The sequence below is a fragment of the Bufo bufo genome, chromosome 4 (assembly GCF_905171765.1).
Source record: "Bufo bufo chromosome 4, aBufBuf1.1, whole genome shotgun sequence".
Taxonomy (NCBI): Eukaryota; Metazoa; Chordata; class Amphibia; order Anura; family Bufonidae; genus Bufo; species Bufo bufo.
Window position 1 is genome coordinate 315,692,835 of NC_053392.1, and position 24,750 is coordinate 315,717,584.

General features: G+C 41.8%; 1 protein-coding gene across 1 annotated transcript in view; it reads left to right on the forward strand.

Moving 5' to 3' along the window:
* Positions 1-24,463: 24,463 nt before the first annotated feature.
* The window catches only part of FHL5 (four and a half LIM domains 5), a 71,130-nt gene continuing 70,843 nt past the window's right edge, over positions 24,464-24,750 (forward strand). The window contains exon 1 of the mRNA XM_040428785.1: positions 24,464-24,652. The gene's annotated coding sequence lies outside the window, so the exon portion shown is untranslated. The remainder of the gene's footprint in view (positions 24,653-24,750) is intronic.

A 24,750-nucleotide genomic window follows, 5' to 3' on the forward strand; every position in this document is an offset into this window, starting at 1 on the left:
TCAAGAGGGGGGATTTCGTTAGCCATGTTTTTAATCCAATTTTATATTTTTAGTTCTTTTAAACATATGTATTTGACATGTATTTGTAATAGCCTACAGTAAAATTGTTATCCAATGACCGTCTAATATACCTCCAGCTACATAATCACTTGATCTTTTCTGTACGATGAATGCATAATTTTTGGGGCATATAATCTTACTGGCCAACAGTAAAATTGTTATTCAGTGACCGCATAATGTACCTCGAGCCACATAATCACAATTTATTTTATGTCAAGTGAATGCCTAATTTTTAGGGCCCGTACTCCCGTGGCCTAAAATAAAAATTTTCTAGGCTTCCACAGGGCACATTTTTGAGAATTTCCCTTTACGACGCATAAAAATGGCCCATAATTAAAATACATATTTTTTGTGGGAATTTTTGTCATTGATCCCTCTCTAGTATGTTACTGTCCATGTTGTGGGACTATTTGTGCACTTCTAGTTAGTATTTGGTGGCTGCAAATATGACCTGAAGGTTTTTCAGGTTCGCCTGCCATTAAAGTGAATAGGCCCGCCGCAAACTTGTGGTTTGATTCGACTCAACCTTCGCGAATCGACCTTGCCGATGTTTATCCATCACATACGTGACACAGAGGGAGGGAACAAGGAAGGCCCTGCCCAAGTGAGAGGGAAGGTGGTGACCCCTGACTCACCTAGCGGCTGGCACCTGGCTGCCCTGACGTCCCTAGACGGGTTCCTCACCCGTACGCCGATCACGTGCCTAAAGCCCTGGCTTTCCCTAAGCTGAGCCCTGGATAGTGGACAGGGCGGTGGGAACACTAGTCCGCACCACTAGCTCTAAAGGAAAACACCAAGGGAAGGACAGACAATACAAACTCAACATATAATCCCAGGTGGGCGACAACAGGAGACAACAAGAAGCCCAACAGGGATCCGGAGGATAGCACTCTGGAACGACAACCAGGATTCACAACTCCAGTGGGTCAGTATAGATGTCCAGGCAGGAAGCTCTATAACTGGCAACTAGAGAAGAGTGAGGGGAGAATATAAGGAGGTTGGGAGTGGCAGACAAGAAACAGCTGAGGAGGAGAAGCTACGGATCCCTGATTGAGACAAAAAGGATAGCAAGGCAAACACAGAAAACAATCACTAAGAAACAACGTGATCTTTAGATATAGAGCGCGCAGCCACCCGCTGCGACCTCCTGACCCCGTGTATAACGGAGTCAGACGTGGCTCTTGATACCCTCGTGACAGTACCCCCCCTTTCACGAGGGGCCTCCGGACACTCAGGACCAGGTCTCTCCGGATGAGAGACATGGAAAGCCTGAATTAACCTGTTGGCGTTTACCTCTGACGCTGGAACCCACATTCTTTCCTCGGGACCGTAACCCCTCCAATGCACCAGATACTGAAGAGAGCGGCGGACCCGACGAGAATCAACAATTCTGGCTATTTGAAACTCCAGATTACCATCCACAATAACAGGAGGAGGTGGCAGCGGTGATGGTTCTAGAGGTGGAACATACTTCTTGAGTAACGATTTATGGAAGACGTTATGGATCTTAAAAGTCTGAGGTAGCTCCAGGCGAAAAGCCACAGGGTTAATGACGGCTACTATTTTATAAGGACCAATGAACCTAGGGCCCAGTTTCCAAGAGGGAACCTTCAACTTAATATTCCTAGTAGACAACCACACATAGTCATTCACCCCTAGGTCCGGACCTGGCGACCGTTTCTTATCGGCCATGCATTTATATTTACCACTCATCTTTTTCAAGTTAACTTGCACCTTCTGCCATACCGAAGAAAGAGATGAAGAAAACCTTTCCTCTTCGGGAACCCCAGAAGACCCCCCCTCTTTGAAAGTACAAAATTGGGGATGAAAACCGTATGCACCAAGGAATGGTGACTTGCCAGTGGACTCCTGATAATGATTATTTATGGCAAACTCAGCTAACGGTAAATATGATGACCACAACTCTTGGTTTTCAGACACAAAACACCTTAAATATGTTTCTAGGTTTTGGTTGGTACGCTCAGTCTGTCCATTCGACTGAGGATGGAAAGCTGAGGAAAAGGACAAGTGTACCCCCAAACGGGAACAAAAAGCTTTTCAAAACTTAGAAATAAACTGGGTTCCCCGATCCGAAACCACATCGGAAGGGACCCCGTGAAGCTTCACGATTTCACTGATAAACACCTGAGCAAGAGTTTTAGCATTAGGAAGTGCGGGTAGCGCAATAAAGTGTACCATTTTGCTAAACCTGTCTACTACTACCAAAATAACTGTTTTACCCGCAGACAAAGGTAAGTCAGTGATGAAATCCATCGACAGATGTGTCCATGGCCTATTGGGGATAAAAAGAGGCAATAAAGACCCTGCTGGACGTGTATGAGAGACTTTCGCACGTGCACAAGTAGAGCAAGTAGACACGAAATCTATTACATCCTGACGCAACCTTGGCCACCAAAAACGACGAGATAATAGCTCCAAGGTTGCTTTACTACCCGGGTGCCCAGCAAGTGCCGAATTATGATGTTCTTTCAATAATTCAAGACGCAGGTTTAACGGTACAAACAATTTCTCTGAGGGGCAAGAGGCCGGGGCGTCCCCCTGGGCCTCTAACACCTTTCCCTCTAGAACAGAGTGTACAGCAGAGACAACCACTCCTCTTTGTAAAATAGGTACCGGATCACTAGCATTACCCCCTCCAGGGAAACTACGAGATAACGCGTCTGCCTTGGTATTTTTTGCCCCAGGACGATAGGTGATTACAAAGTTAAATCTGGTAAAGAATAGCGACCACCTAGCTTGTCTAGGGGTGAGACGCTTAGCCGATTCTAGGTACAGAAGGTTTTTGTGATCCGTAATCACCGTGACTGGGTGGATTGCTCCCTCTAAGAAGTGACGCCACTCTTCCAGCGCCAGCTTAATCGCCAACAGTTCCCTATTTCCAACATCATAGTTCTTCTCTGCAGAAGATAATTTTTTGGAAAAGAAAGCGCAAGGGCGCCATTTGCCAGGAGACGGACCCTGAGACAATACAGCCCCCACTCCCACCTCTGACGCATCTACCTCAACAATAAAAGGCTGGGAGACATCAGGTTGAATTAGAACAGGTGCCGAGGTAAACCTCTCTTTTAGAGAGGAAAATGCATTTTTAGCGGCGTCAGACCACTTAGAAAAATCAGTCCCCTTCCTAGTCATATCGGTAAGGGGTTTAACGATCACTGAATAATTTTTAATGAATTTTCTATAGAAATTTGCGAAACCCAAAAACCGTTGTAGGGCTTTAAGGTTCTCAGGAAGATCCCAATCTAAAATTGCCTGGACCTTCCCAGGATCCATACGGAAACCTGAAGCAGATAATAGATATCCCAGGAACTGTATTTCCTGAACGGCGAAGACACATTTTTCAATCTTCGCATATAATTTATTCGTCCGTAGGACCTGCAGTACTTGCCTGACATGCACCTCATGTGTTTTCAGATCAGCCGAATAAATTAAGATATCATCTAGGTATATGACTACAAACCTGCCGATGAGATGACTACAAATATCATTAACGAAATGTTGGAAGACAGCAGGGGCATTGGTCAGACCGAAAGGCATAACTAGATTTTCATAATGCCCCTCAGGGGTGTTAAAAGCTGTCTTCCACTCATCCCCTTCCCTGATACGAATCAGATTGTAGGCCCCCCTAAGATCAAGTTTGGAGAACCACCTAGCACCCGCAATCTGATTAAAAATTTCAGGAATGAGAGGAAGAGGGTATGGGTCTCGGATGGTTATCTGGTTTAGCTCACGGAAATCTAGGCAAGGACGCAGGCCCCCATCTTTCTTTTTAACAAAGAAAAACCCTGCAGCCACGGGTGAAGAAGAGGGTCTGATGTGTCCCTTAGCCAGACTCTATGAGATATAATCTTTCATGGCCTGTCTCTCGGGACCCGAAAGATTATACAACCTGGACTTGGGTAATTTTGCACCGGGAATCAGGTTAACCGGGCAATCATAAGGACGATGAGGTGGTAGTTTCTGACAACCCTTTTCAGAAAAAACGTCCTCAAAGTCCGAAATAAATGTAGGTAGGGAAGCTATGGAGGCGATTAAGCAATTGTTATTTAAGCAATTCTCTCTGCAATGCTCACTCCACTCCAATATCTCCCTGGCCTGCCAATCCACCACTGGATTGTGCGCTACCAACCAGGGAAGACCCAATACCACAGGAGAGGGAAGGCCCTCCTGAACGTAACATGAAAGACACTCATTATGGTGGTCCCCTACCCGAAGGTGTAAATTATGAACAATGTGGGTGAGGTTTCTCTGAGACAGAGGAGCCGAATCTATAGCGAATACGGGAATAGGTCTCTGCAGCGTACAGAGAGACAAACCCATAGTGCGGGCAAAATGGGCATCTATCAAATTTACCCCTGCTCCACTGTCTAGAAAAAAAGAAATAGACTCCGTCTTAACACCAAAAACAACAACCGCTGGTAACACAAATTGAGATGTTCGTATGGAGGAAACGTATACCCTCCGGCTGACATCCTCCGCACAGCCTGGGGTTAGTAGTTTTCCGACGGTCTTTTGTTTTTGAGAAAGGAGGGACAGACATTAATGAAATGACCCTTCCCCCCCACAGAAAAAACAAGCCCCCCCCCTACGGCGACCCTCAGGAGGACGGACCTGACGAGAAGTTCCGCCTAGCTGCATAGGCTCATCTAAGTCAGTACAGACTAATTGTTGCTTGGGAGAGGTAACCAATTGCTCAGGAATTTTCGATCTCTCCCTAAGACGCCTATCTATTCTGATAGAGAGGGACATAACAGCATCAAGGGAAAGGGGGGTCTCATACAGCGCCAGTGCATCCTTAACCCTTTCAGATAACCCAGAGCAGAACTGACTCCTGAGAGCCGGGTCGTTCCACTGAGTATCCGTAGCCCACCTACGGAACTCTGAGCAATATTCCTCTGCTGACCGATCTCCCTGTAGGAGTCTCCGTAACTTCGACTCAGCCAGGGCGACTCGGTCAGGGTCATCATATATGAGACCCAAAGCCCCAAAAAATCCCTCCACTGACCGGAGAGCCTGGGACCCAGGGGGCAACGAGAACGCCCAGGATTGTGGGTCCCCCTGAAGCAGGGAAATGACAATCCCAACCCGCTGTTCTTCATTACCTGAGGAGTAAGGGCGCAACTTAAAGTATAATTTGCAGGCCTCACGGAACGTCGCAAATTTGTCCCTTCCCCCAGAAAATCTGTCAGGAAGAACAACCTTGGGTTCTGTAACAACCTGGTTACCCATAGCAACCGCTGGGGGTGCGGTCTGCTGCATTTGCTGCTATTGTTGGAGGACAGACGCCTTCAATCCTGCCACCTCCGAAGACAGGCCTTGAAGCTGTTTTGCCAAGGCAGCAATAGGATCCATATTGGATTCTAAGTAGAGAAAAAAAAACAGCAAAAAGAAAATTTTTATTTATTTATATTTTTTTTCTCAAAAAGTAAAGGCCAGTTATAATATCACGGTCGGCGTGACTATCACATACGTGACACAGAGGGAGGGAACAAGGAAGGCCCTGCCCAAGTGAGAGGGAAGGTGGTGACCCCTGACTCACCTAGCGGCTGGCACCTGGCTGCCCTGACGTCCCTAGACGGGTTCCTCACCCGTACGCCGATCACGTGCCTAAAGCCCTGGCTTTCCCTAAGCTGAGCCCTGGATAGTGGACAGGGCGGTGGGAACACTAGTCCGCACCACTAGCTCTAAAGGAAAACAACAAGGGAAGGACAGACAATACAAACTCAACATATAATCCCAGGTGGGCGACAACAGGAGACAACAAGAAGCTTAACAGGGATCCGGAGGATAGCACTCTGGAACGACAACCAGGATTCACAACTCCAGTGGGTCAGTATAGATGTCCAGGCAGGAAGCTCTATAACTGGCAACTAGAGAAGAGTGAGGGGAGAATATAAGGAGGTTGGGAGTGGCAGACAAGAAACAGCTGAGGAGGAGAAGCTACGGATCCCTGATTGAGACAAAAAGGATAGCAAGGCAAACACAGAAAACAATCACTAAGAAACAACGTGATCTTTAGATATAGAGCGCGCAGCCACCCGCTGCGACCTCCTGACCCCGGGTATAACGGAGTCAGACGTGGCTCTTGATACCCTCGTGACACTTATCATACAAAATATGGTTGCAAAAACTTAAATAACTACATTCCTGTAAATGCTCTTTCCTGATAATCTGCCCATCTAAAGGTGCAGCCGATCACCCGATAAACGCGCAAAACGCTTGTCCATCGGGTGTAACTGTCATTCATGCATGCACCTAAATTATCGTTTCTGGGCAGCATATCATTCTATCTAAACAGTGTTTGGCTTTCCAGAAACAATGCAGCTATATGAGGACGAGCGATCGAAAAGTGATCGCTAATTCCCATGATGTGGAGGTGATCACTGCATGTAAATGCAACACTTCACCCCCAATTAACGAGCATCCAGTTGTCGGGAAGAATCGGCTGTTCCTCAGCCAATGTAACCCCACCATTAGTTTCACTTTTCACTATCAATAATGTTACTTTCAACAGTCTACCAGTAAAGGTACATTCACATGACCGTGGTGTGTTGCGGATCAGCAACACACCCGCCCGGCACCTCTATAGAAATGCCTATTCTTGTCCGCAAGCTGCGGACAAGAATAGGACATGATTAGAAGAAAGAAACGGCACTCCTTGCGATATAATTATAAGTATTTTATTCACCACTCTTGGATAGAAGTGACGCGCGTTTTGGCACATGCAAGTGCCTTTGTCAAACTCATGCAAACAGCAAGTGGCAATGAAATGAACATCAACATATGTTTAAATAGCCCTCCCCTCATCACATGATAGAAGCTTTTGGGTCATCTGATTCTGACGTCATGTTGGCAAGGTAACAAAAATATGTTTACTAACATCCAAGAAAAAGAAAATAGGTACGATCCTTCTGTATCATCGAGGATAGTTAAGTATCAGTTACACTGTGGAAACACAGGGAAAATATAGAAACAGAAATGATTACCTATATAAATATAAATGAATGGTTATTCGCAATAGGCATTCTCATAGAAAACTGCTCACCGCGTACTCACGATTCAACCCCTTAGGTGTCATCGTTTGTAGGCGGTGAATCCAATAGGCTTCACGTTTCAATAGTAACTCCACCCTATTACCTCCCAATAGTGCCGCCCGACATCCATTTTCAAGAATAGGACATGTTCTATCTTTTGCGGAGCTGCGGACCCGAAGATCGGGCCCGCGCTCCGCAAATGCGGATGCGGACAGCACACTGTGTGCTGTCCGCATCCATTCCGTCCCCATAGAAAATGAATGGGTCCGCACCCATTCCGCAAAATTGCGGAACGGATGCGGACCCATTTGCGGTCGTGTGAATGTACCCTAACACCAAGTATTTTTCAGTGACAGTTTTGCATTTTGTAGAACTTGTTTTTTGCATTTTGTAGAACTTGTTTTTTGATCCCATGTGCATAACCTTACATAAAAGCGGTAGTTTAGTTTTAATGATTACATTTACTTGTTTAGAGAAAAGGTAGTTCTACAATTTTCTAATACATGTGTTTTTAAAATTATATCTGCACATTAGTCTCTCTCTTTAAAGAAAATAAATAATACGGCCCATTTTAGTCTTGTAAAATGCGTCAATGAGAGATCTGAATAGGACTGAAGATGGTGTCATTCATGTGACCTCTGGCATTCAGTTAACTGTCCACATATCTAATAGGTGAATAGTAGTTTATTGAGATGCCGCACATATGTATGCAGTATATACAGCATTACTGCCTGTAGCAGCATCTCTCTCAGTATCAGTGCAGAAGTGCATCTAACATCCCTGTCTTACCCGTACTGGTTGTGTTTGTAATTTTATTTTACAGTTAACTTTATTAACAACATGACATCACCTAGAGACAGGCAGCCATTTAAACACACATACAGTAAATTAGTCTTAATAGCCACAGTGGTTTTCACCATTAGTTCTATGTAGTTATCCCATGGAAGTGTCCCATGTACTTACCCAGCACATATGTCATGTGACACTGTTGCTTACTGAATGTTATGGGGATATCCCTTAACTGATGTCATGTTTTATTTATGCTGAGTTCTCATGTCAGTTATTTCCATCAGTTATTGTTAGCCAAAACCAGTAGCGAAGCCTACTCAGAGATCAAGTATAATGTAAAGATTTGCACCTGTTCTGTGTTTTTGACCCGAACCTGGTTTTGGGTCACAATAACTGACCACATAACTAAAGTGTGAACTTGGCCTTAAGCTGTGGATGAATTACACAAGACTGACTGATTCATGGGCTATAACATTCTACTGTGCAGATAGAAATCAACAACCTGATATAAGAATGACAAAAAACAATTGACATCGGGATCACAAATAATTGAAACTTTATTCAATATTCTAAAATAACATACAGTTAAAAAAGTTGATAATGGTAGTATCAGGGATGTCTTGAAGTAACTAACAGACCAGAGCAAACCCCAGTTGGATTCAGTATATGTGTACATAATTACTGCACATCATCCCAAAATCAAATTAGCAGCTCAAAATAAAGTCCAAGTGCCTTCCAATAAACATGAGAATGCTAAAATGGTAATCATCTAGAGTTTACAAGTATAGCCGAATGTGCAAAGACAAAACATAAGAAGAAATACTAACGAGGATGCCCTACGCCCCGACGCGCGTTTCGCCTAATACTTCATCAGGGGGATCCCCAGTCGGGGCACGGGGCATCCTGGTTGGTATTTCTTCGTATGTTGTGACTTGCACATTCTGCATGTTTTTTGGTGCTGAAAAAGCTCCATGTAGACCCACAGATTTAGAACCTAAAATACATTTGGTGATGGGAAGTGCTATATTCAGATAAATGTGCATATGAGAAATGATCTCTTACTTTGTACATTTGTACTTTTCATTTTACTAGGCCAGATACTTTCACTGTCATAGGTCAACTCCTTTGGTATTCTTAGGTCTACAACTGCATATTGAATAACTGTTATAGTGGGTGACACATGCATTCATAAATGTATAAACAAGTGCACTGAAATTGAATAGCCCATACTTATTTAATAGAGACAAACATTATTCCCAAATGAGTACACTTCCATTTAACAGACTGTGAGATCACTATCCATAGCTGTGAAACTGTGACCTCTCTTCAACAGCTGTTCCAGTGTATAAAGAGAATTGAAGGAACGAAGTGTAATTCTTGTTACCATGCACACAGAATGGTCTATAAACATTTGGGCAGCAGTCCTTAGCGAATGCCTGCCCCATGAACAACCTGATCCCCAGAAGTCCAGCCATACAATATATCGTCTTCAAAGATTAATATGAGCCTACTCATTTCCCATGAATGCTTTCAAGATAAATAAAGATCAGGAAAAGAGACATGCAATTAGTTCCCGAACGTTTGAGAATTTGTAAGGCCAAGGAAGGAAGGAAGGATACAAAAGTCATGGGGAAAAATAATCAGCATGAGATCTATTTTGGAAAAACAAATTTATTAATGATAATATTATTATTTTGATATTTACTTTGTTGTTTATACAAATAGTTTCCATGTATTGTTTGGCCCAGAAGAACCTTTATATTAACATCTCCAGTCATGAAACAATTTAATCTTTGGCCCAGAAATTTTAGATATAAACTACAAATTGGCATGGTAATGAAAAGCAGGAAGTGCTCAACCCCATATGCAGTGGCGCATCTATACCGGGGGCAGATCCTGCACTTGTGATCCGCTGCTAATGGCAATCCCCAGCAAAAATGCATACAATGGAGGATGCCTGCAGTGGACCACAAGTAACACAATAGAAATCCTGCACAGGATAGCAAATGTGTGGATGTGATAAGCAGTCAAAATAACATAACAAAAACAAAGACAGGTGCACTCTGTGGTCTTACTAAACTTCTCACTGATGTAAAATTGAGAGATTAGCCAACATATCCTACTGTGGAGGACATTTCTGAGCCTGAGCACCATGCCAAGTTTTCTCAAGTAGCTCAGGTGAGGCCTGGGCTAGCTATATCAGCCAGTCTTGGGTGGGGCTCAGAACTCTCTCCCTCCTCCCATTGTAAGCATGGTTGCATGCTGGAGGTAGCTGGGAGTTTCTTGTGAGTCGGACCTTGCGCTCCTGTAATTTGCCCACTGGCTCCTGGTATTGCCATACGGCCCAGGTAGCTTTAGAGTTAGGTCCCGAGCTACTTGAGAAACCTTGGCGCGGTGCTCGGCCTCAGACATGTCCTCCACAGTAGGGAGGCACATATGCAAACTGTAATTCCTACGTCTTTCACCTGATTTGGATGTAAATACCCTCAAATTAAAGCTGACAGTCTGCAGTTAAAGCACGTCTTGTTTCATTTAAAATCCATTGTGGTGGTGTATAGAGCCAAAAATGTTAGAATTGTGTCGATGTCCCAATATTTATGGACTTGACTGTATATAGAATTGTTTGGAGGTGCAAAAACTCCTAGTCTGAATGTGCCTTTATTTCCATCCACAGGCAACATTCTGGTGCACATGTGAGGCCTGGGCTATATCAGCCAGTCTTGGGTGGGGCTCAGAGCTCTCGCCCTCCTCCCATTGTAAGCATGGCTGCATGCTGGAGGTAACTGGGAGCTTCCTGTGAGTCGGACCTTGCGCTCCTGTAATTTGCCCACTGGCCCCTGGTATTGCCCATACGGCACAGGTAGGTTTAGCGTTAGGTCCCGAGCTACTTGAGAAACCTTGGCGTGGTGCTAGGGCTCAGACATGTCCTCCACAGTAGTATATGTTGGCTAATCTCTCAATTTTACATTAGTATGAGGGTTTAGTAAGACTGCAGAGTGCACCTGTCTTTGTAAAAGGTATTGTTATTTTGCCAGAAATTTTAGAACACAATTAATAGTTGTTTTCCAAAAATATACAGTTGTAAACTGGTGTTTAATACAATTTTTTTTTTTTATTGTACTCACTATTATAGCGCTGACATATTCTGCTGTGCTTTACAGACATTATTATTAGTTGCCTGCTCAGTTCTTTGGAGTGTGGGAGTAAGCCACAGTACCCAGAGGAAACCCATGCAGAGACTGCTATCCATTTTTTTGTGGGAGTTCCTCTTGTGGATGTACTCTTGTGGATTAGCCCATTTAATGGGGCTAAAGCCACAAACAGATTGGCCACATTCAAACTATGGTACTATGGCAGAAATCCAAGGGCTCATTTGCTCCTTTCTGCTGCATATGATAATATCTCTGTTGGCCGTTGGAAGTACAAAGGGGTTAACAGGAACATCCTTGTCGATTTATAGTAAAGAGTTAATGGTCACATCTTAGAGTCATTTACTTAACCATGTAGGCCACAGCACTGTCTAGTTTCCCCACCACTATTCTTTGCTGAATAGAACAGAACATGCAGGGAGCCTACCATACGGACTGTAAGAGAAAGGCATACAGTGCAATGACTAACACATAATTAAAGTGTTCCTGTAGTTTAAAAAAACATTTGATATGTCTTAGCACCATATCAGAGGTTTTGAGGAGAGAGCACACTTTGTGTGAACACTTCTTTGTCCTCTTTCTAACCATCAGCAGGGGTCTCAGCCCTCAGACCCCAATTGATGAAAGCCTTTGATATGTCTGTATGACATGTAAAAAATGTTTGGAAGCTACAAGGACATTTTAAAGACATGAATACAGTCATTAACACTCATATGGAAGGTCAGACAGGCATATGGTATCTAAATCGGATAGGCAGGCACAAGAGTACTGTCATTAAAACGTATATGGGTACTTGGGCACAGGCAAATGATCACTAATACTCATATAACATTACAAGAAATGGGAATTTCTCTGTTGCTTCATGTTTATCTATTTATTAGCTTTGGTGAAGAAGTTGATATGCAACTGTTTTGCCTTCAAGCCTGGTTAGATTAACTATGGATGGAGATTTCCCTTCCCTAGTACAAAGTAGCTTAAAGGAGTATTCCAGTTGTTTCAAGTTATCCCCTATCCATAGGATATGGGATAACTATTAGATTGGAGGGGGTCCTACCGCTGGGACCCCCATCAATCACAAGAACAGTGGCCCCATACCCCCGTAGCCTCCCTTAAATGAATGGAACGGCTGGTCGCATATGTGGATAGGGAATAACTTTAAGCAACCAGAATACTCCTTTAAAACACTTTGTTCTAGGAAAGGGAAATCATAATGCTTTAGCATACCAAGACATTTTGGACAATTGAATGTTTCCAACTTAGTGGAAGCATTTTGGAGAAGGCCCTTTTCTGTTTCCTGCATGACTGTGCTCCAATGCACAAATGTCCATAAAGGCACGGTTGGATGAGTTTGGTGTGGAAATACTTGACTGGTCCACACAGAGCCCTGACTACAACCTTATAGAACACATTTGGAACAGAGATTATGAGCCAGGCACTCTAGTTCAACCTCGATGTCTGACCACACAAAAATGCTCTTTTGGATAAAAGGACAAATATTCCTACAGACAGACTCCAAAATCTTGTAGAAAGCCTTCCCAGAAGAGTGGTAAAGACATGTTAGCTGTAAGTGTGGAACCAACTGCTTATTAATGTCTATAGGTTTCTTAAAAGCTCCTGTAGGTGTTTTGGCAACACAAAAAATATTGTGTAAAAGTAGTGAACCATAAAAAAACTATATAAATTTGGTATCACTGTAATGGTATCATCTCACCGAATAAAGGTAACATGTAATTTATATAGCATGGACTCTCATTCTTCCAATAGGTATGAGATATTTTGAGCAAAATCAAAATGGTAAAATTGTAACAACGGACACAATTTGATAAATGTACTCCAGTGTCCTTACAGTAACAATGAATTTTCAAAATACAGAGCAGTAGGTATGGTCCTGGGGAGACTAGAGCACTTGGTCGACTTACAGTAGCATTATGCCTATAATGTTAGGCATTAATAACTTTCAAAAAAGGTAACATTAAAAATATTTATTACATTTTTCATGTACTGTAAACTAAATAAGTTGCTTTGCATTCAGGGGCGTAACTAGCAGCATAGTGGCAGACCATGCGACTGCTATGGGGCCCAGGACAAGAGGGGACCCAGTGTTAGTGGGGATTATCTCCTCTTCTACTTGATGTGAAAACTTGGTCAGGACTCTACCCTCTAAAGGAACAACTTTTAGCAAATGAAGCAGTGAAAAGATGGCCTAAGGGTCATTGAAAAAGGTTTAGGCAGAAACCCTTCTGTCCTGTGTGGGGGGCCTGGTTTGATCCTTGCTATGGGGCCCTTACTGCTCTATTTACGCCACTGTTTGCATTTCTCCATTATATTAGCACAATATTATTTATTTAATGCACTTCTGTATTCCGCAGCGCTTTACAGACATTAGCAACCAACTGTCCCCAATGGGGCTCACAATCTAATGTCCCTATCAGTATGTCTTCTGGAGTGTGGGAGGAAACCAGAGTACCCGGAGGAAACTCGCGCAAACATGGGGAGAACATACAAACTCCATGCAGATGTTGTCTTTGGTCGGATTCAAACCTAGGACCCCAGCGCTGCAAGGCACAAGTGCTAACCACTGAGCCACCATGCGGTAACAGCCAGATATATTAGAAAAGAAGCAAAAACAGCAGTTAAAAAATATGCCATGATGTAAAAAAAAAAAAAAAATCTCCCTATTCATTGTTCCAATTATTCTGCTAGATTTATTTCACGCTGGCAACACAGAGGGCATGTCCTTTCTGCTGTAGCTCTTTCTCTGTAACTTGCACAGCTTCTTACAGAAGATATGACTGGTTGCTTTTGAAGATTTAAACTAAGCATGTGCCACAACTGAGAAATAAGGAAGAGCACAAACAGCAGGTGGCGCTACACACATTTTATTGAATAGCTCAGTGACTATATAAATTTTCATATACATGCAACTATAAAAGATCCAGATCCACTTGCTGGTTTGGAAAACAGAATATTTTTCATGGCATAACCGCTTTAATTCTGCAAAGTATATTCACATAGAGTTGCTGCATTTTCATCCTCTGCATGCCACCATATGGTGCCTCCATATATCACTGTATTCCGGAGATATATTCGCAGTTAAAAGCAATGGGAAATACATTTTTCTACAATGCATTTTAGAGTTGTTTTTAAGGCATGTTACATTTTTTTTTAAAAGAGATGCAGCATGCCTTGGTTGTGGTGTTTTTGTTTCATTTTTTCATCTGTTGACCACCATGATAAAAACATTCTAAAACAGAAAATGTATTGTGCCTTGCATTCAAGCTTAAGAGGTGACTGAAGATGCCCCAGAATGACTGATGACAGGTTTTCTTTATTTAGTGCTAAATCCTAACAAACCCTAAATGTTTGTAGGAAATTTATAATAATCCTTATTTTTTTTATTAATTATTTATTTTATAAAATTAAAATCAGGATGCAAATCACTTTGCAGTCATGTACAGTATTATTGACAACCCATCGCGCCCCATTTACAGAAGAGGAGCAATAGAGAAAGAAAAAAAATTCTAGTTTTAATCATTATACTTTAAGACAGTGGTGACGAACCTATTGCACGGGTGCCAGAGGCGGCACTCAAAGCCCTCTCTGTGGGCACCCACGCCCCCTGGAAAAAAATCGCACCAATGTGTCTTAGACTTTTCCTGCCATTCATTAGCGCAGGGCGCACCATGAGTGGCAAGGGCGCAGCATTAAATGTAGGTAGGTTATTATAGCTAAATGATAAAGTACATGGGAGATATACTATATTGGACTGTAGTATTCAGGTTAAATTGCTGTGTTGGCACTTTGCGATGAATATGTGGGTTTTGGGTTACAGTTTGGGCACTCAGTCTGTAAAAAGTTCACCATCACTGCTTTAAGAGCTTGTTGAAGCCATCTGAAGAATGCTTGACTACTGACAAAACAAAATTTTGACCCTTGTCCTTTGGTTTGGAAATACACAAGTGTTCAGTTCTCCCATACTGTCAGCTCCAACCTTCCCAAAAATGCATTTTTGTTCATGACACCAAATGACTAAACCAGAGGATTTATAGAACCATGCTGAAGATGAATGTAGTCAAATCAAGAAGTGGGCAAGGATATCAGGGTAACCTTTATTGCAGGTGTAAAGTAAGTATGATTATGTACCAGTGATAACAGTTACACTTTGACCAGAAGGCAAGTGGAGAAAACTAATATGAGAAAGGATTTAGGTATGCTAGGAGACAGTAAGCTAAATAACAGTATTGAGTATCAGGTAACTTATTTAGTTACTCTCACACATGTGCTGCATATAACCAGGAGTAGATACACATAATGAAAATAGAATAAGTACTGTCACATGTCAGAACATATTTCATATCTGATGAAATTGTAAGAGGTTGAAAACAGACTTACCACTCTTTCAAGAAAACTATGTACCCTTTACTAGTTAACTTGTTGCTATGGGTTAACTTTTGACCTTTTTGCGGTTGCCACTCCACCCGAGTTGACCTGCTATATGGCTAAAACATGCCAAATATGCAGTAATGTGTATCCTATTTTCTTATTGCATTCTATTTCCCCACACTTAAATGGTCACTGTGCATTCAACAAAGTTTCTATAAAGTACAAGTTAATATAAAAACTTTGTAATATATCTTATCAGAGAAAAATGCCTCCTTCTACCTCCTAAACTAACATTCTCTGCTAAGTGTGTCTTGAGAGACAAGTTGGACTATTAGCTAACTAAACAATAAGATTGCATGCTGCCTATGGAAATCTATGAAGATTGGAGGTGAGGAGGAAGTAGCTGCTAACGGGAGAAAGAGGCATTTTTCTCTGATGAGATATATCACAAAGTTACTTTTAGTCACCTGTACTATTGATTAATGTGAAGTTTGTTGAAAGTACAGTGACTATTTAAAGGGATTTTCCAGGATTTCAATATTGATTACCTATCCTTTGGATAAGGTCATTAATATCAGATCTGTCACTCAGCATCCCCACTGATCAGCTGCTAGCAGATACAGTAGATCATCAATATTGACTAGGATAAGTAATCCGAATCACAGTACTGGAAACCCATTTAAGAGGGAGTTTTCCAGTACAAGAACTTAACTTATCCACTATCCTCTGGATAGGAGATGTCTGATTAATGGGTGTCAGATCGGCAGGTTGCACTGGGGGGCACTTGTGCACAGCTATCTCCAGCAGTCCCATAGAGTTCAATGGAGTGGGGGACACATACAGAATGTATCTTGCCCTCAACTCAAACATAGCCAGTGGGGCCCCTGCAGTTGGACTCCCATTGATCAGACACTTTTGCCCTATCCTTTGTATAGGGGATAAGTTCTTGTATTGGCACAACCCCCCTCAGTGTGCCATGTAAGCTGCATCAAAGTTTAATACTCCATGTGTATTATGCCTTTAAGCTGACACCAGCAGGACAGTGTGTTAATATGGGTCTTGTACCGCTGAGAACACCAGTGAGGGTACAATAAAAACATATCGCAATAAAGGGGGTGAAATGCCTTGTGTGCACAGGCCCTGGGCATAACTAAATACTTGCGGGAAATGTCACAGGCAGCCAGTGATGGCATATTGCTACTCTAGGGGAGTCATGTTGCCTTGGGCAGAATGCGATAGACATTTCAGGTGAACCACACTGTGGACAATGAGAAATACACTACTGATATAGGGCTGCACTATGATATAAATTAATTTCACTGTATGTATGTGCTGCAACTTATTGGCCAATTGTCTTATTGTTATAGAAGTGTGAGATACTAGTTATAAAGTGGCCTACATCAGATAATAGACAGTGCAAGGTAAGGTGACAGAAAACAGGTGCAAGTTTGCAGGTTGTAGCCTTGACCAGAAGGTCAAAGGACAGCAGAAAGTATTTAAAAAATAATTTACTGTGCAACTCCTCTACAAGATAATTAATAGATATATTGAAGAGAGTATGACCTAGTACTGATCACTAATGGGGTACCGCAGGGGTCAGTATTGGGCCCTATTCTTTTCAATATATTTATAAATGATCTTGTTGTATGCTTGCATAGTAAAATATAAATGTCTGTTGATGATACTAAACTGTGCTTAACGAGGGTTCTGACATTACCATATAAATACCTGGCAGTATAGGACATATTGATCACATGTGATATAGCTTTTTTTTTTTCTATGCTCTGCTCGGTTCCCCCACTGTGCCCCCTGTTCTGATTTCCCGCCCTGTATGTAAATCCATACCATCGGTACAGGAAGGAGGAGATGGGCATGTTTCTCAAGGGGTGTCTCCTCCTCCCTGGCTATGAGCTGGCCAATCGCAGCGGAGCGTGTCACAGCCAGGGAGGTCAGCTGTTTTATCTCCCTGGTTGTGACGCTCTCCGCTGCGATTGGCCAGCTCACAGCCAGGGAGAAAAAATCTGTTGTATCTCCACCTCTGGAATTTCTGTAGGGAAAGTTGAAAAAGACTCAAAGCTAGGATGGAACCCATAATTACAATATACTGTAAAGGCAAAGTATCTAGAGAAACATAATGGCGAATGTTAATGTCAAATTCAGCTAGAGGAAGAAAAGTTACCCATTCTGATTGATGATTAGCAATGTAACACCTAAGGTACTGTTCAAGGGTTTGATTAGGCCGTTTGTATAAGGATTAGATGCTGATGAAAATAAATGGATCTGAAGTTTAGTACAGACACCCCTCTGCCACAATATATTTTCAGGAATAAAATGAAAATCATATGATCAACAAAAATCTTAGAAAAGGTTTTGGAATTAGGAAATTAGGCAAGGGTACAAAATGACACATCTTGCTAAGACGATCTGCTACAAACCAAATTACAGTCTTAAACTTCCGATAAGGTATCTATCCCGACTCCTTCCCGGGAACCAGAGAAAGTTGCTGCCAGACACTTCTGGCAATGGCTTATCTCCCTGGAGAACAAAATTATTGGCCAAAAATATTCCCCACACACTTTAGTGTGTCGGCTGATCCTTCTGCTCTCGGCAGGTTTGGCTGGCAAGACGTTATTAGATATGCAATATGATTATTTCACCTCTAGAGGGCAATATGTGCAGTGTCCCACTCCTTGTTTTTTTCCGTGGGCATTTTAAACTTATGTATTTGCTATTGTGATGTATTGCTGTATGTACCCTGTATATCCCAATAACAGGCTGTTAGGGACAAATAATTGAAATGACACCCTAGGTGGTGCTGGCATCACTTAGATATATCACAGAGGAAGTAGGAGGAATTTGAGTATCAGAGAGTCTAGAAAAGTAGTAAGTTGATGAAGGTGAGGAGCAAGTCTCGTCTAAGATGTAGCTATCATTGTAGCCCCTTGGCTAAGGAAGCCCAGGGAACATTATTACAGCTACCAAGCACAAACTAAAGAGTCATTACCTGGATATAGAGTAAGCCTAGTGGAGATAGAAGCAACCTTAGCTCATGGGCTCCACAAGCATCAGTGACCTGGAGAAGCCTAATAGTACCTGGACACAACCAGACGACTATACGTGTGAGTCCATTACCACATGCCTCTATGGACATTGTGGAACAGAGTCAGAAAGCATCCTGCACAAATAATGGAGCAGAAGGATTTTGCCTGCCGTTAGGGAGACCGCCCTGTGGATTGCTTATTACAAGTAAGAAGTTATTATATCCAGTACCTGGCTGCTAAAATGTGAACATAGTGTAGACAGAGATAAGAAAGAACCTCTCCCACCCATTAGAAAGGAAATTCTGCAAGCTACAATTAAGGATTACAGTGGAGATATTATTGGGATAATCATCTTTGCCATATAAATGAACTGTACTGACTATTCTGAGACAAGTAATTCAAGTAAAAGTTCCATTGTTTGCAACCATTTGACTCCTCATCCTTTCTACAACCTTCCTTTGCACCTAACGGTGCTGGCGTCACGAACACCAGGGATCCTGCCTCCAAGGCACCTACAAAAACCCATTCCACCAAGGGCACCTCAACCATCATCTGGCAGGAATCCCTGGACAACAGAGTGTGCCCTGAAGGAAGTGGTGCTGTCCTTACCATCACTGCACGCCGGCCCAGGGAGCGCTGCTAACCGTGAGTAAAAGTAACTACTACCCCCATCATCCCACCGTAGCTCACGTGTTGCCCCTGCGGCCTGGTCGCTGCATATGGTCCTGTTTTATCATACGCATGTGCTTCTCTGTCTTGGCATCTCTACATTGCTGGCGACTCACGTGATCCCCTTGTGATCTGATCATGTGATCGCTTGCAATGACTGACACTGGCCAGTGTGGATGACTGGATGACTCTGAGGTGGGTAATTGCACAGGTATGACATATTACTGGTGTTGTGGGATTGGTTGGCAGCAGTGATGACGCCACCCTGGACGATGGCATGCCGAAACACACGTAGGGGTAGACGCCATCTTGGTCTGTTCAGCACACGATGGGTAATATGTGATTTCTATTTACATTTGCCACTTTGTAAATGAGGTATTTATGTGCACTTGTGTTTACATGTTGCCACTCCTCAAAAGCCCACTTGATGGCTAGTTACTGCCAATTTCCAACATAACAGTTTTTCTCCACAGGGCGCATAACCAAATATTTGTAATGACCTTCATGAGGGTTCAACACTGTCTTCCACTTATTTCCTTTACAAATGGAGACCAGGTTATATTTTCCCTGTAAATCTAGTTTGGAGAACCATTTGGCCTGGAGATCTGATCAAATAGGTCAAGGGTGAGAGGAAGAGGGTACCTATATTTAATGAGAATTTTAATCTCAATAATCTATTCAGGTTCTTAAGCCACCATTTTTCTTTCCTACAAAAAAAAAAAAACACACCAGGGAAAGGCTAACCTTGATATAATTTTCGTGGTCTGTCTTTCTGGAACAGAAAGATTATAAATCCACTTCTTGGGGTACTTAGCATCGGAAGAAGCTCAATAGCACAGTCCTATGGTTTATGGGGCAGAATCAACTCCCTAGCAACCTCATTAAAAAAATCTGCAAAATCTTTAATTAGGGCAGTGGAAGTATGTCAGATGAAACACTACAAATAGACATGGACATACAAGATTCAGTGCACTTGGAGCTCCATTTAACCAGATTCCTTTTTTCCCTGTCAATGACAGGATTGTGGGAAAATAAGTTTTGAAGGTAAATTGTCAATAACAAAAAATGATATAAATCCAGAATGCATAAAGCCTATGATTAAGGCCACTGGTGGGGTAGATAATTTAACCCCTTAAGGACTTAGGACGTATCGGTACGCCATGTTTGCCGAGTCCTTAAGGACCGAGGACGTACCGGTACGTCCTAACTTTAAAAATACATTGCGGCGCGGCGGGGGTTAATCGGAACAGGATGTCCGCTGAAATCATTCAGCGGGCATCCTGTCACAACGCTGGGGGAAACCCGCATCAGCGATCGCCGCAAACCGCAGGTCAATTCAGACCTGCGGTTTGCGGCTTTTAACTGGTACGGCGGCGGTGGTGCCATCGGGTCCCCATGGGGCTGTAGGGGGGACCCGATGGCATGGAAGGCAGCGCAATGCCTTCCTGAGGCATCGCCGCTGCCTTCCTGTGATGTGCCTATGAGATCCAGCCCCCTGGATCTCATAGACCGGAAGCTGTATGAGTAATACACACAGTATTACTCATACAGCCAATGCATTCCAATACAGAAGTATTGGAATGCATTGTAAAGGATTAGACCCCCAAAAGTTCAAGTCCCAAAGTGGGACAAAAAATAAAGTAAAAAAAAAGTCCCCCCCAAAATAATTTCAAGTTTCAAGTAAAAATAAACAAAAACGTCATTTTCCCCAATTAAAGTTAAAAAAAATAGGGAAAAAAAAGTATACATATTAGGTATCGCCGCGTCCGTATCGACCGGCTCTATAAAAATATCCCATGACCTAACCCCTCAGATGAACACCGTAAAAAATAAAAAATAAAAACTGTGCTAAATAAACAATTTTTTTGTCGCCTTACATAACAAAAAGTGTAATAGCAAGCGATCAAAAAGTCACATGCACCCCAAATAGTGCCAATAAAAGTCATCTCATCCTGCAAAAATCATACTTTACCCAAGGTAATCGCCCAAAAACTGAAAAAATTATGGCTCTCAGACTATGGAAACACTAAAACATGATTTTTTTTGCTTCAAAAATGAAATCATTGTGTAAAACTTATATAAATAAAAAAAAAGTATACATATTAGGTATCGCCGCATCCGTGAAAACCTGGTCTATAAAAATATTACATGATCTAACCTGTCAGATGAATGTTAAAAATAACAAAAAATAAAAACGGTGCCAAAACAACTATTTCTTGTTATCTTGCCTCACAAAAAAAGTGTAATATAGAGCAACCAAAAATCATATGTACCCTAAACTAGTACCAACAATACTGCCACCCTATCCCGTAGTTTCTAAAATGGGGCCACTTTTTTGGAGTTTCTACTCTAGGGGTGCATCAGGGGGGCTTCAAATGGGACATGGTGTAAAAAAAAAAAAAATTCCAGCAAAATCTGCCTTCCAAAAACCGTATGGCATTCCTTTCCTTCTGCGCCCTGCCGTGTGCCCGTACAGCTGTTTACGACCACATATGGGGTGTTTCTTTAAACTACAGAATCAGGGCCATAAATATTGAGTTTTGTTTGGCTGTTAACCCTTGCTTTGTTACTGGGAAAAATGGATTAAAATTGAAAATTTGCCAAAAAATGTAAATTCTGAAATTTCATCTCCATTTGCCAATAACTCTTGTGGAACACCTAAAGGGTTAACGACGTTTGTAAAATCTGTTTTGAATACCTTGAGGGGTGTAGTTTCTTAGATGGGGTCACTTTTATGGAGTTTCTACTCTAGGGTTGCATCAGGGGGGCTTCAAATGGGACATGGTGTCAAAAAAACCAGTCCAGCAAAATCTGCCTTCCAAAAACCGTATGGCATTCCTTTCCTTCTGCGCCCTGCCGTGTGCCCGTACAGTAGTTTACAACCACATATGGGGTGTTTCTGTAAACTACTGAATCAGGGCCATAAATAATGAGTTTTGTTTGGCTGTTAACTTGCTTTATAAAAGTAAAAAAAATATTAAAATGGAAAATCTGCCAAAAAAGTGAAATTTTGAAATTGAATCTCTATTTTCCATTAATTCTTGTGGAACACCTAAAGGGTTAACAAAAAAATCAGTTTTGAATACCTTGAGGGGTGTAGTTTATAACACCTAAAGGGTTAACGACGTTTGTAAAATCAGTTTTGAAGATGGGGTCACTTTTATGGAGTTTCTACTCTAGGGGTGCATCAGGGGGGCTTCAAATGGGACATGGTGTAAAAAAAAACAGTCCAGCAAAACCTGCGTGGAACACCTAAAGGGTTAACAAAGTTTGTAAAATCAGTTTTGAATACCTTGAGGGGTGTAGTTTATAGAAAGGGGTCATTTTTGGGTGGTTTCTATTATGTAAGCCTCTCAAAGTGACTTCAGACCTGAACTGGTCCCTAAAAATTGGGTTTTTGAAAATTTCTGAAAAATTTCAAGATTTGCTTCTAAACTTCTAAGCCTTGTAACATCCCCAAAAAATAAAATATCATTCCCAAAATGATCCAAACATGAAGTAGACATATGGGGAATGTAAAGTAATAACTATTTTTGGAGGTATTACTATGTATTATAGAAGTAGAGAAATTGAAACTTGGAAATTTGCAATTTTTTAAAACATTTTGGTAAAATTTGGTATTTTTTTATAAATAAAAATGAATTTTTTTTTTACTTCATTTTACCAGTGTCATGAAGTACAATATGTGATGAAAAAACAATCTCAGAATGGTATGGATAAGTCAAAGCGTTTTAAAGTTAATCAGCACTTAATGTGACACTGGTCAGATTTGCAAAAAATGGCTAAGTCCTTAAGGTGAAATAGGGCTGAGTCCTTAAGGGGTTAACAGGACTGAGAGAAGGGTATACTGTCCACTGCGGTCACACTGATTGGATTCACTAGTTGCACCAAAAGTATTAACAACTTCTAGGCATCCCTTTGAATCCATAAATTTATCCACAGACCCACGATTAATAAAAGGCAAAAGAACTCTCCTAGAATAAATAAGACATGCCAGACCACCTAGGTATTTAACAGAGTCCACCGATAGGGAGGATAGTCTTGGCTGCTAGGCACCCAGATGGCATCTGCAGAGCATGGTGAAAGAAAATAGGTGCGAGTTCACAGGCCACAGACCTAACCAGATAATCTATGGTAAGCAGAAAGGATAATAAAACAAGCCAGAGTCAAAACCAGGAGGGTACAGATATAGCCAAATCAGCAGATAAGAGGTTAATTAGTGGAACTCACCAAAGTCACTACTCAGAAGGTTAACAAGCAGGTGTAGAGTTCAGAGACAAAGCACAAAAAGGCAAATGAGATCCTAGAAACAATATGCAATCACAGGCACTTTTGAAGAACCATAGTCGACTTAAAGGGAATCTGTCAGCTCCAAAACACCCCCAAACTAGAGTAAGTGGTTTATAATCTAAATTATGCCCGATCCGGTCATGTAATTCTTATCTTCATACTTACTTCCATTCCAACACGGTGTTCTGAGAAACCAGCAGTAAAATGCATTGAGAGGACTCTCGTGCATAATGGAAAGGACTCAAAGAGAAGTCCTCAATGCATTTTACTGCTGGTGTGTGGTAGCACAGCGTCTGAATGCAAGTGAGTATGAATATAAAAATTACATAACCAGACTGTGTCACTTACACCATACACCACTTACTCTAGTTTTGGGAGTGTTATGGAGATGACAGATTCCATAAAAAAAAAAGAGCAAAAAAAAGTTGTGTGGACCGCAAAATGCGGAACGCACATCGCCGATGTCCGTGTTTTGCGGATCCACACACACTGACGTGTGAATGTAGCCTAATATACATTTTTCAAAACATATATACTTCAAAATGGTTCCTTTAAAAAGCAAACTCCTATGGGTACTTCGATAAAAATAAAAAAAATTGTGGCTCTGGAAATGCAAAGATAAAAAATTGTTTGCCTGTTAAGGCCCAAAATAGAGTAGTCCTTAAGGGGTTAATAGGAGATGGCTACAGAAGTATATTTCAGGATATGTCAATCATATAAAAAAAAAAAAAAAAAAACATTTTCCTTTTGATTCCAATGAACTGTAATATATTGAATTTGATGATTTCCAGTACATTAGTGAAAAAGTTATGGTAACAACAGCCCTGGAATTGTATCTATACATCTTTACATCCTCTTTATAACTGTACGCTTCAAGATACACATTCCATTCATTTCTCTAGCCATTGAAATTCCAAAAGCTAGCTCTTTGGGTTCTGGCCATGGTTAAAAGGAAAGCAGCTGAACTTTACATTCTTCATTAAATCTATGCTGCTCTCTTTAATTTGCAAGTTTAGGACCTGAACATAAACATCCGTTATTGCTATTTGAGAGACATGCATTAGGATAAATGTGAAGAATAACAAATCCCCTCCGCCTGGGAGCCAGAATCTGACAAGACTTGAATTACTGGAACATTGCTCACTCACTCCAGTATGTAACTGGGAACCGTCCCTAGAAGCCACTAGCAGCTCAGCTGAGAGGGAGAGAAGACGCTGTAAGTGTCTTGAGCATGACTTTGGTGCCATGTATATAATGCAGTGAATATAGAGCTGTGGATAAGTTACTACTTTACCTTGTAATGATGCATTTCTG